Here is a 12856-nt window from a genome sequence, read left to right as displayed (position 1 = left end):
TATGCATATAATTTTTATTTTAAATATAAAGAAAAAACATATACTTACATATTGGTCTGTCATAAGAATGAATTATAACATCACAATTTCTGTTCCAGGTCTTAATTTTTGCAAATTTGTCAATGATTTTGTCAAAATTGATCTTCACATGTAGACAGTACAGCCAGATTTGTTGATCTGTGTGACTTATGGCTGATCAAAGAAAACTTTCATAGTCTTAATTTTTTGAGATATAATCCATATACCATAAAATCCACTCTTTTGGAATGTACAACTCAGTAGGTTTTAGTATATGTACAAGGCTGTGCAGCTATCACCATATCTAAATCCAGGCTATTTTCATAACCCCCAAAGAAATACCCTACCTACTAGCAGTCACTCCCGATTTCCCCCTTCCCTTTCTCCCTGGAAACCACTAATTTACTTTCTGTCCCTATAAATTTGCCTCCACTTAGCCTAATGTTTTCAAAGTTCATCCACTTGTAGTACATACCAGTATTTATTCCTTTTTATGACTAAATATTTTGATTTAAAAATATTTTTCACAGAAATCAATAGATAAAAAAAACTAAGGAAAAGATTGGCACGATTCATTAACAATCCCATTTCAAAGTTCCAAAAATTGCAATATGTTTTTGTTTCTCCTTGAAGCTAACAGCTTTCAGGTGCTTCCTTCACTGAAAAGTTTTAAATACAAACACTCCATTTTTACTGTAATAGTTTCTATTATTGCATAACAAATCACCTTCAAAACTGGGTGCCTTCAAACCATAATGATCATTTGTTATTTCTCATGGTTAAGAAATTCAGGAGGGAGGAAGGCTCCTTATCTGCTCCACGTCTGGTGAGGGACTTGAAGGCTAGGAGCTGTAACTGTCACATGTCTAGCTACTGACACTGGCTGTTGGATGAAACTAGCCAGAACAACTGGTTGTACCACATACATATGACTGTTGGGTGTGGCTTGGGCTTCCTTACAAAACAGCAGCTTCGAGAGCATGCTTCAGGTAGACGCTACGTTCTTTTCCTGACCTAGTCTTTTTTTATATATATATTTTTTTCATTTATTAATTTATCGCTGGCTGTGCTTAGTCTTCATTGCTGTGCAGGCTTTTCTCTAGTTGTAGTGCACGGGTTTCTCATTGCAGTGGCTTCTCTTATCGCAGAGGAAAGGTTCCTAGGTGCTCTAGCTTCAGTAGCTTTGACATGTAGGCTCAGTAGTTCAGGCTCCCAGGCTCTAGAGCACAGGCTTCACAGTTGTGGCACGTAGGCTTAGTTGCTTTGTGGCATGTGGGATCTTCCCAGATCAGGGATTAGGACTGAACCCATGTCTCCTGCATTGGCAAGCAGATTCTTTACCACTGAGACACTAGGGAAGCCCACGATCTAGTCTTGAAAGTCACAAGCCCCTGGCCAGAATCAAGGGATGAGAACATAAACCCGCCACCTCTGGGAAGAAGTATCAGTTATATTGGAAGAAGAGCATGTAGAATGCAGTAAACACATACATATGGTCTTCTTTAGCAAATGAAATCTGTCACCATCTGGCCATAACAATCCACATTCATCCTCTCCCCGAAAGACCTTAAAGCCTCATCCCATTACAGCACCAAGCTCTGGCATGAGGGCCCAAATCTCATCACCTAGATCCTGGACCTCAAGCCTGAGCAAATGCTGTGTAACAAACCACCCTGATACTTAGTGGTTCCTTCCAGCTACATATTATGTAATTGGGAGATAAAATATAAAGGTGAAAGTTATAAACTAATAAAAAAGTTTAATAATAACCAATAATTCAGGCAATGTAACAAAACAATTCTATCCATAAGAGATGGTTGGTTGGAAGCAACAGAGCCTGGCTCCCTATAACTTAAGCAAAAGAGGAACATTTTGACAGGAGAGATAGCAGAACTAAGAGAAAAGGAGAATCCTAATGAACTTGGGGCTTCCCAGGTGGCTCAGCTGGTAAAGAATCTGCCTGCAGTGTGGGAGACCTGGGTTTGATCCCTGGGTTGGGAAGATCCCCTGGAGAAGGGAACGGCTACCCACTCCAGTATTCTGGCCTGGAGAATTCCATGGACTGTATTCCATGGGGGTCACAGAGTTGAACATGACTGAGTGACTTTCACTTTCACTTTCCTCACTTATGAACTTGGGTTGAATCTCACTTGGTCGTACTATATGATCTTTTTTATGTATTGTTGGAGTCTGTTTGGTAATATTTTGTTAAGAATTTTTGCATCTATATTTGTCAAAGATATAGGCCTGCAATTTTCTGTTTGATAGTATCTTTGAATTTGGTATCAGTGTGAGAGTGGCTTCATAGAATGTCTTTGGAAGTATTCCCAACTCTTCAATCTTTTGGGCGAGTTTGAGAAGAATCAGTAAAAGGTCTTCTTTGTATGTTTGGTAGAATTCACCTGTGAATTCATCTGGTCCTGGACTTTTGTTTGTAGAGAGTTTTTGTTTTGTTTTGTTTTTTGGCTGTGCCAGATGGCATATCGGAAATAGATGGAGAAACAGTGGAAACAGTGTCAGACTTTATTTTTTGGGCTCCAAAATCACTGCAGATGGTGACTGCAGCCATGAAATTAAAAGATGCTTACTCCTTGGAAGAAAAGTTATGACCAACCTAGACAGCATATTCAAAAGCAGAGACATTACTTTGCCAACTAAGGTCCATCTAGTCAAGGCTATGGCTTTTCCAGTGGTCATGTATGGATGTGAGAGTTGGACTGTGAAGAAGGCTGAGCGCCAAAGAATTGATGCTTTTGAACTGTGGTGTTGGGAGAAGACTCTTGAGAGTCCCTTGGACTGCAAGGAGATCCAACCAGTCCATTCCGAAGGAGATCAGCCCTGGGATTTCTTTGGAAGGAATGATGCTAAAGCTGAAACTCCAGTACTTTGGCCACCTCATGAGAAGAGTTGACTCATTGGAAAAGACTCATGCTGGGAGGGGTTGGGGGCAGGAGGAGAAGGGGACGACCGAGGATGAGATGGCTGGGTGGCATCACTGACTCGATGGACGTGAGTTTGAGTGAACTCCGGGATTTGGTGATGGACATGGAGGCCTGGTGTGCTGCGATTCATGGGGCTGCAGAGTCAGACATGACTGAGTGACTAAACTGAACTGAACTGATGGCATATAGGATCTTAGTACCCCCACCAGTGATCAAACTCACAGCCCCTATATTGGAAGCATGGACTCAACCACTGGACCATCAGGGAAGTCCCTGTAGGAAGTTTTTAAGTCCAGATTCTACTTCTCTTCTAGTGATTGGTCTGTTCAAATTATCTGTTTCTCCTTGATTCACTTTTGGTTGAGCTGTATGTTTCTAGAAAGTTGTCCATTTCTTCTAGGTTGTCAAATTTGTTGGCATATAATTAATCTTTGTTTGTTTGTTTGTTTTAATTTCTGTAGTACCAGTTGTAATTTCTCCTTTTTCATTTCTTATTTTATTTATTTTGATTCTCTTGCCTTTCTCCTTGTTGAGTCTGGCCAGAGGTTTGTCAGTTTTGTTTACCTTTTCAAAGAACCAGCTCTTGACTTTGATTTTTTTCTATTTTTTAAAAATCTCTGTTTCATTTATTTCCTCCCTGATTTTTATTATTTCCTTCCTTCTACTGACTTTAGGTCTTGTTTTTTCTTCTTTTTATAATTCTTTTAGGTGATAGGTTAGATTGTTTACTTGAGATTTTTCTTTTTTGTTGTTGTTGTTTTTTTTTTTTAAGGAAGGCCTATATCACTATGAATTTCCCTCTAAGAACTGCTTTTGCTGCATCTCATATATTTTATATGCATTTTGATTGTCATTTGTCTCAAGGTATTTTTTAATTTCCTTGTTAATCCTTTGGTTTTTTAGTAGCATGTTGTTTAGTCTTCATGTAATTGGGCTTTTTTGTCCTTTCTCTTCTTGTGGTTGATTTCTAGTTTTAGTCCATTGTGGTCAGAGAAGATGCTTGAAATAGTTTCTCTACTCTTAAATTTATTGACGTTAGTTTTGTGCCCTAGTATGTAGTCAGTCCTAGAGAATGTTCCATGTGGACTTTAGAAGAACGTGATTTGGGAGGGTGGGCATAGGGATGTAATGTCCTGAAAACATCAAGTCTAACTGTTCTATTGTATCATTGAGGATCTCTGTTGCCTGATTGATTTTCTGTTTGGAAAATTTGTCCTTTGATGTTAAAATCTTCTACTACTGTATTCCTATCAATTTCTCCCTTTATGTTTGTTAGTATTTGTGTATGTACTTGGGTGCTTCTATATTGATGAGTGTATTAATAAAATCTTCTTGATTCGTCCTTTTATCATTATATATTGTCCTTTATCTTTCTTTATAGCTTTTGCTTTAAAGTGTATTTTGTCTCATGTGAGTATTATAACTACCACTTTCCTGTCATTTTCATTTGCATGAAATATCTTTTCCCATTCCCTTACTTCATCCTATGTGTGTCCATTGCCCAAAGGTGTGCCTCCTGTAGACGGTATATGGTAGGTTCATGTTTTTTAAATTTTAATCCACTCCATGTCTTTTGACTGGAGCATTCGGTCCATTGAATTTAGATGATTGTTGATACATATGTATTTATTGCCATTTTAAACTTTGTTTTCCAGTTGATTCTTTGTTTCTTCTTTTGGTTCTTTCTTTTTCTTTTTGTAGTTTGATAATTTCCTTTTTCTGCTTTATTGACTATGCCAAAGCCTTTGACTGTGTGGATCACAATAAACTGTGGGAAATTCTGAAAGAGATGGGAATACCAGACCACCTGACCTGCCTCTTAAGAAATTTGTATGCAGGTCAGGAAGCAACAGTTAGAACTGGACGAACAACAGACTGGTTTCAAATAGGAAAAGGAGTACATCAAGGCTGCATATTGTCACCCTGCTTATTTAACTTCTATGCAGAGTACATCATGAGAAATGCTGGACTGGAAGAAACACAAGCTGGAATCAAGATTGCCAGGAGAAATATCAATCACCTCAGATATGCAGATGACACCACCCTTATGGCAGAAAGTGAAGAGGAACTAAAAAGCCTCTTGATGAAAGTGAAAGAGGAGAGTGAAAAAATTGGCTTAAACCTCAACATTCAGAAAACAAAGATCATGGCATCTGGTCCCATCACTTCATGGGAAATAGATGAGGAAACAGTGGAAACAGTGTCAGACTTTATTTTGGGGGGCTCCAAAATCACTGCAGATGGTGACTGCAGCCATGAAATTAAAAGATGCTTACTCCTTAGAAGAAAAGTTATGACCAACCTAGATAGCATATTAAAAAGCAGAGACATTACTTTGCCAACTAAGGACTGTCTAGTCAAGGCTATGGTTTTTCCAGTGGTCATGTATGGATGTGAGAGTTGGACTGTGAAGAAGGCTGAGCACCAAAGAATTGATGCTTTTGAACTGTGGTGTTGGAGAAGACTCTTGAGAGTCCCTTGGACTGCAAGGAGATCCAACCAATCCATTCTGAAGGAGATCAGCCCTGGGATTTCTTTGGAAGGAATGATGCTAAAGCTGAAACTCCAGTACTTTGGCCACCTCATGAGAAGAGTTGACTCATTGGAAAAGACTCTGATGCTGGGAGGGATTGGGGGCAGGAGGAGAAGGGGATGGCAGAGGATGAGATGGCTGGGTGGCATCACGGACTCGATGGACGTGAGTTTGAGTGAACTCCGGGATTTGGTGATGGACAGGGAGGCCTGGCGTGCTGTGATTCATGGGGTCGCAAAGAGTCGGACACGACTGAGCGACTGAACTGAACTGAACTGAATTTCCTTTTATTTCATGCTTGTTTTCTCTTCTTTTTGACATTTGTGAATCTATTGTATGTTTTTTATTTGTGGCTGCCCTGTTTTTCAAGTATGTTAACCCCTTCCTATATCTGTTTGCTTTAGGCTGATACAGCCTTTAGTATTGCTGTATTCTTTTAGTTTTTGCTTGTTTGAGGCTCAAACACATTCTGAAAAAGAAAAAGAATCTGCATGTTCTTACTCTCTTTTCCCACATTTTATGGTTTGATGTCCTTTTTTTTTTTTCACATTTTCCCATTTAACCTTTTGCTGTTTCTTTTTTTTTTATCATTACTTTCACAAATAGGTATTTTTTTCCCTTTGATCTCTATATTGGCTAGTTTAAGTGATTTACTTTCCAATTATGATTTATTTCTTCCTATATCTTCTTGCTTCTTTTCTATATAGAAAAGACCTTTCAATATTTCTTTTAGGATAAGTTTAGCATTGCTGTATTCTTTTAGTTTTTGCTCATCTGAGAAATTACTTATTTCTCCTATTATAAATGATAATCTTACTGGGTAGAGTATTCTAGGATGTAGATTTTTCCCTTTTGAGACTTTTGAATATATTTTGCCACTCCCTTCTGCCCTGCAGTGTTTCTGTAGAGAAATCAGCTGATAGTCTTATGAGGATTATCTTGTTATTAAACCTTTTCCTTTTTCTTGCTCCCTTTAGGATCTTCTCTTTACTTTTAATTTTTGCAACTTTTATTATAATATGTCTTGGTGTAGGTCTGTTTGGGACTCTCTGCGGTGGACAATCCCCTGTGAGCGCAGGCTCACTCATCACTGGTAGGAGTGTACAATGGTATAACCATGCTGACAAGATGTTTAGAAGTTTCTTCAAAAGTTAAATATACCTATCATGTGACTGAACATTCCACTCCTGGATATTCGCCTGAGAGAACTGGAAACATAGGCCTATATGAAGACTTGTACACGACACGTGCATTTGTAAGAGCCAAAAATTATTGTCCGTGAACAGATGAACTGATGAAGAAATTGTGGTACAACAGAATACTACTCAGCAACAAACAGGAATAAGCTATGCATGCATGCTGTCACTTCAGTCATGCCCAGTCCTTTGTGACCCTTTGGACTGCAGCCTACCATGCTCCTCAATCCATGGGATTCTCCAAGCAAGAAAACTGGAGTGGGTTACCATGCCCACCTCTAGGGGATCTTCCCAGTGTAGGGATCAAACCCGTGTCACTTATGTCTCCTGAATTGGCAGGTGAGTTCTTTACCACTAGTGCCACCTGGGAAGCCCTAACCTGTTTATACACACAGCAACATAGGTGAATCTCAAAATAGTCACATTAAGTGAAAGAGATCAGATAAAAAAAGAACACATACTATGTGATTCCATTTATATTAATATAAAATAAAAAAGGCAAACCAATCTAAAGTGACAGAAAGCAAATTAGTGGTTGCCAAGAAAGGGAAAATAGCACAGAAAGGCAGAGGGAAAGATTAAAAGGGGGTACAGGGAAGTTTCAGATGTGATACATATGTTCACTGTCTTAATTGTGCTGATGGTCTCCCTGGCACATAAGTATGTCAAAACTCATTACATTGTACACCTTAAATATGGGCAATGTATTGAATGTCAACTCTACTTAAATAATGCTGTTAAAATATTTAACTTAAAAAAGTTGATAGGAACTTCCTGATGGTCCAGTGGTTAAGACTCAGCTTCCAGTGCAGGAGACATGGGTTCAATCCTTGGTCAGGAAACTAAGATCCCACATGCCACAGGATGAAGTAAAAAAAAAAAGAAAAACTGATAAACTTTTACTTGATTGATTCAAAGTCCTGCTTCCAGAGTACTCTTTCAGAGGACCTCACCCATAAAAGAAAGCAGCTATAAGAGCATCAGTTCAGTTCAGTTGCTCAGTGTCTGATTCTTTTCGACCCCATGGATGAAAGAGCATAGACATGGTTTTTTTTAAATTTTTGTATGACCTTAGACTGGTTACTTAAACTCTCACAGCATCTCATTTTCTTCATCCATAAAATGGGGCTAATAATAATCTGCCTCACAGGTTTGTTGCTAAAATTTGAGTGAGATAACAGATGAGAAAGCTGTAGGGACATAAATAAATGAGTTCCCATCTCTGAAGGAGTTAGATTCATTTCTGTTCCCACTTTTGCCCTCTTTCCTTCCAGACAGGGAGGGATCCTAGACACAAAGACATCCAGAGGATAAACAATGAGGAGGAAACGTGGCAGAGGGCTTGGATTGTGTTCCCCTGAAAACACCGTCTGAGGCCAGAACATGAGACGTCCGGAGGGTGGTCCCAAGGGTCAGAAGGGATGGAGCAGAAAATGTGAGTCAGGGGAGGAGATAGTGTCCCCAAAAGGCATCTGTTGAGCTAGCTACTGTTGTGGAGCTCAGCCCTGTCAGAGGCCCTCTGAAGAGTAATAGGACATAGCTCAGAAGTGACCCTTTGAGGCTTTCCTGGTGACTCAGTGGTGGAGGGTCCGCCTGCCAATGCAGGAGACACAGGTCGATCCCTGATCCAGGAAGATCCCACATGCCATAGAGCAACTAAGCCCTGAGCCGCAACTAAGCGCTGAGCCTCAACTACTGGGCCCGTGCTTGAGAGCCTGAAGCCTCACCTACCGCGCCCTCAAGCTGCGACTGCTGAGCCTGTGCACCTGGAGTCCAAGCTCCGCAACAAGAGAAGCCCCACATCGAGAAGCCCACAGACCGCAACTAGAGAGAAGTTGGAGCAGCAGCAAAGACCCAGCACAGCAAAAAAAAAAAAAAATTTATTAATTTTTTAGATCTTAAGGGCCTTCCCCAGTGGCTCTGTGGTAAAAGATTCTGCCTGCAGTGCAGGAGACACACGAGACCTGGGTTCAATCCCTGGGTCGGGAAGATCCCCTGGAGAAGGAAATGGCCACCCACTCCAGCATTCTTGCCTGGGAATTTCCATGGACAGAGGAGCCTGGTGGGCTATAGTCAATGGATCCATAAAGAGAAAAGAAAAAAGACCCTTTGAAAGACAGGAGACCGGGGCACTGACCGATGTCCTCCACCACGAGGGTTGCCCCCAAGGCATTAACTCTCCTCCCCTCTCACCACAGTTCTGTCAACTGAGGAAGAAAGACTGAGACAGGCCTTTTGGATGGGGCGCTGGCAGGATGGAGGCCGGTTGGGGGTGCGGGGGGCAGATCCACCGTGGGTGCAGCTCAAATCAAAGGGGGCCTGAGAATGTGTGGCGGGGGGCACCAAAAGCAGCTGCTTGGGGCCCAAAGCCCATCTTTGCGTCAACCACGTGGTCTCCTCAACCTTAGGCAACCTGACAGTTGGGAAGCTTGCGACCTGGGATTCAAGTCCTCCTCTAGACCACAGGCAGGGACACAACTGACTTCCTCAACTGCTCCCTCTGGACACTTGTCTGGGAGAGAGGAGTGAGAATACCTGAGGGGTGAGTCATTAAAGGGGCCCTGGGAGGAAAGGGTGGGGCTGGGAATTTACCAGAAGGAAAAGCTAGCTATTTCACTGAGCAGCAGTGAAATCATTTTTCTCTGCTCTACAAATAGTGAATTAGCAATGTTCCTCAGGTTGGAAACACAATAATACTGATTGTATTAGTGTCTATCACTTATTTAGCACACAACATGTACCTGGAAATGGGCTGTATTCTTTCCTGTGTTATTTCTTTTCATCCTCTCAGTCACCCAGTCCAGTCGGTAGTATAATTAATTGAAGAGCAGAGAAACTGAGTAACTTGTTAAATATCAAACAGCTAGTAACTTGCAGAGGCAGAATTAAGTTCCAGGTAGCCTAGCCTCAGAGCCTGTACCTTTGACCACTAGATTATAGTTAACTCCCTATGAGAGAGAGAGAGCAGAACATTCAGCTGGGAAAGCTGCCTTACTGGGATGAGAGAGGCTAGGAGAGCACAGAAATTAAACCATCAACATTAACTAGACACAGAAAGCAAAGAGAGAAGGACTCCACACTGACACTAGAAGGCGAATTATGGCTGTCTGTGTATGGACAGGCTCCCCGGGTAGCTCGGTGGTAAAGAATCCACCTGCCAGTGCAGGAGACGCAGGTTCAATCCCTGGGTTGGGAAGATCCCCTGGAGAAGGAAATGGCAACCTACTCCAGTCTTCTTGCCATGGACAGAGGAGCCTAGTAGGTGGCAGTCCATGGGGTCACAAAGAGTCATACATGACTTAGCAACTAAAGAACAGCATGTATGGACACTTGTCATTGATGGTTGTTCAAAATCTTTTTAGTCTCTTCATGCTAAGGTAGAATAGAAAGAAGCTACTCTTCCAATTTCCCTCACCTCGAAGGTGCAGACAGGCAGCTTAGGTTCTGCCAAATCTGCTCTGTGAAGAGCCAATGGTGAGCAGAGATTCCATTTGCCGAAGCAGGTGGCCCTAGACAGAGCAATTCTTTGTGAAAGCATCACTCTCTCCACTTTGCTGAGGAAAACAAGTGAAAAGAGGCTTTTGTCCTCCTTGGAACACTAAAGAAGAGCATGCCCCGGGCACTGAAAAGGTTTCCCTCCAAAATGAATCCAAAAGCAGAGAGAAGCAGGGGCCACCTCAGTAGGGATCCTAAAGGTTCTGGACCCAATTCCAATGTGTGTCAGGAAGGGGCAGCTGTCCCCCAGCATCAAGCAATTCTAGGACACCAGCAGGGTGTCCTACAATTCAACTCAACCCTGACACTACCTGGAGAGAGCATCAGATCCCACAAGGTAGAGAAGGGCTCTGTCCTACAAGTCTGCCCCTCCCCCAACTTCAGATAGTAGTCTCAATTCCAGGTTATCACCTGGGTTTCTAGCCAACAGGCAATAGATTGAAGTTTCCATCAAACCTTGCCTTGGTATCAGTTAATTTACTAGAGCAATGCAGAACACAAAGAAAGATTGTGCTTACTAGATCTCTGGTTTATGAGAAAAGGATTTAACTCAGGAACAGACAGATGGAAGAGATGCACATGGTGAGGTACGGGGGAGAGGGCACAGAGCTTCCATGCCCTCTCCAGGTGCCACTCTCCCAGAAAATCAATGTGTTCGCCAACCCGGAAGCTCTCCAAATTCATCCTTTCCGGGTTTGTGGAGGCTTCATTACATAGGCATGATTGATTTGCCATTGATTCAATCTCCAGCCCCTCTCTCTGATCCAGAGTTTGAAGATGGATCAGGTACCAAAGGTTCCAGCCCTCTAATCACAAGGTTGGTCCCTCTGGCAACCAGCCCGCATCCCTTTGGTACCTAAGGGCTTTCCAAAAGTCACTTCATCAATGTAGCAACATTCCTCTCTCAACACTGGAAATTCCAAGTGTTTTAGGAGCTCTGTGCCAAGAATGGGGCCAAAGAGCAACTATTTCTTGTTAAATCACAATACCATAGATTCCTCTCCAAGCAGAACGTTTTCTCCATAACTCTTCTCTGCTCCCTGGAGTAGCGGATGGGGGTGGGTTGGTTTGTGACTTTTCTAAGTAGAATGCAGCCCAGTCTCCCAAAGTGACAGTTAATTTGCCCATAGTTGTAGCCTTTCCCTCTCTGGGGAGGGTATTTTTCAGCAGCTGGGAGCAGAGATAAGATTTCCCCTGATAAGCAGAAGCAGCCGTGTGCCAGCGAGGGGAGGACCTGCCCTGCCACAGTAACAGAGGTCCTTGTTTTATGGTTGTTCTTCACATCCAGACCAAAAAAAACAGAGAGACAGAAATAAAAAATTTCTTCATCTGCAAAATTTGACAATAAGTCTGACCTCTCAGAATTGTGATGACATTCTGTGAAAGGACTTTGTAAACCATCAAGTGTAAAAAAGGACTAGCTTTTTATCACTGTTGATGATAATGATGATAATAATGACTTATGGTGGGGAAAGGCGACTTAACCAGTCTGGACCCCTTGTCTTTCCCAAAGTTCACACTGTAAAGTTTGCACTTTTGCTCATGACATCCTCTCTGCTGGAATCACTTCTCCCAGGTTTTGTCTGTCAAAACCCTATTCCTCACTGGAACACCAAGAGCCAACTTCAATCAGGTGTTAAACGTGACACCAGCAGATGGATGGCTGCAAAAGTCAAGAGGCAGCAGCAGAATGGGTTTTCAGGTCAGGGCAGTGATAGGTGGGAGAAGGAAGCTGCTGCACCCCCAGTCCTGGGGGAAAGGGGAGGCTGAGATGGAGCCCTACCAGATAACTCCCATAAATTCACTTCTGTGTTGTTGTTCAGTCGCTCAGTTTGCAACCCCATGAACTGCAGCACACCAGGCTTCCCTGTCCTTCACCATCCCCCAGGGATTGCTCAAATTCATGCCCAATGAGTCAGTGATGTCATCCAACTATCTCATCCTCTGTCGTCCCCTTCTCCTTCTGCCTTCATTCTTTCCCAACATCAGGGTCTTTTGTAATGAGTGGGCTCTTCACATCAGGTGGCCGAAGTATTGGAGCTTCAGTCTCAGCATCAGTCCTTCCAATGAATATTCAGGGTTGATTTCAATATTAGGATTCAATATTAGGATTGACTGGTTTGATCTCCTTGCAGTCCATCAAATTCACTTTAGGAGAGTTAGAAAATACAGATAAATGGGACTTTCCCGGTGGTCCAATGGTTAAGAATCTTCTTTGCAATTCAAGGGATAAAGGTTCAATACTTCGTCAGGGAACTAGATCCCACATGTCTTGGAGCAGCTAAGCCCACAGGCCACAACTACTGAGCCCACATGACTCAATGAAGATCCTGTGTGCCACCAACTAAGACCCGGGACAGCCAAATAAATAAATAAAAATTTAAAAATACATAGAAAAATATGAATATAAAATATAAGAAAATAAAAGCCCCTGAAAACCTACTGTCCATCACTTTAAACATTTTTCTATTTGTACATTTAGATTTATATATCTAAAGCTTAATGTTTCTTCCAGTAAAATTTAGTGTGTGAATTTAACTCAGATGACCCTTATATCTACTACTGTGGGCAGGAATCCCTTAGAAGAAATGGAGTAGCCATCATGGTCAACAAAAGAGTCCGAAATGCAGTATTTGGATGCAATCTAAAAAACGACAAAACGATCTGTGTTC

The sequence above is a fragment of the Oryx dammah genome, unplaced genomic scaffold, assembly GCF_014754425.2.
Source record: "Oryx dammah isolate SB20612 unplaced genomic scaffold, SCBI_Odam_1.1 HiC_scaffold_26, whole genome shotgun sequence".
NCBI classification, from domain to species: Eukaryota; Metazoa; Chordata; class Mammalia; order Artiodactyla; family Bovidae; genus Oryx; species Oryx dammah.
This window is presented reverse-complemented; position numbering follows the sequence as displayed.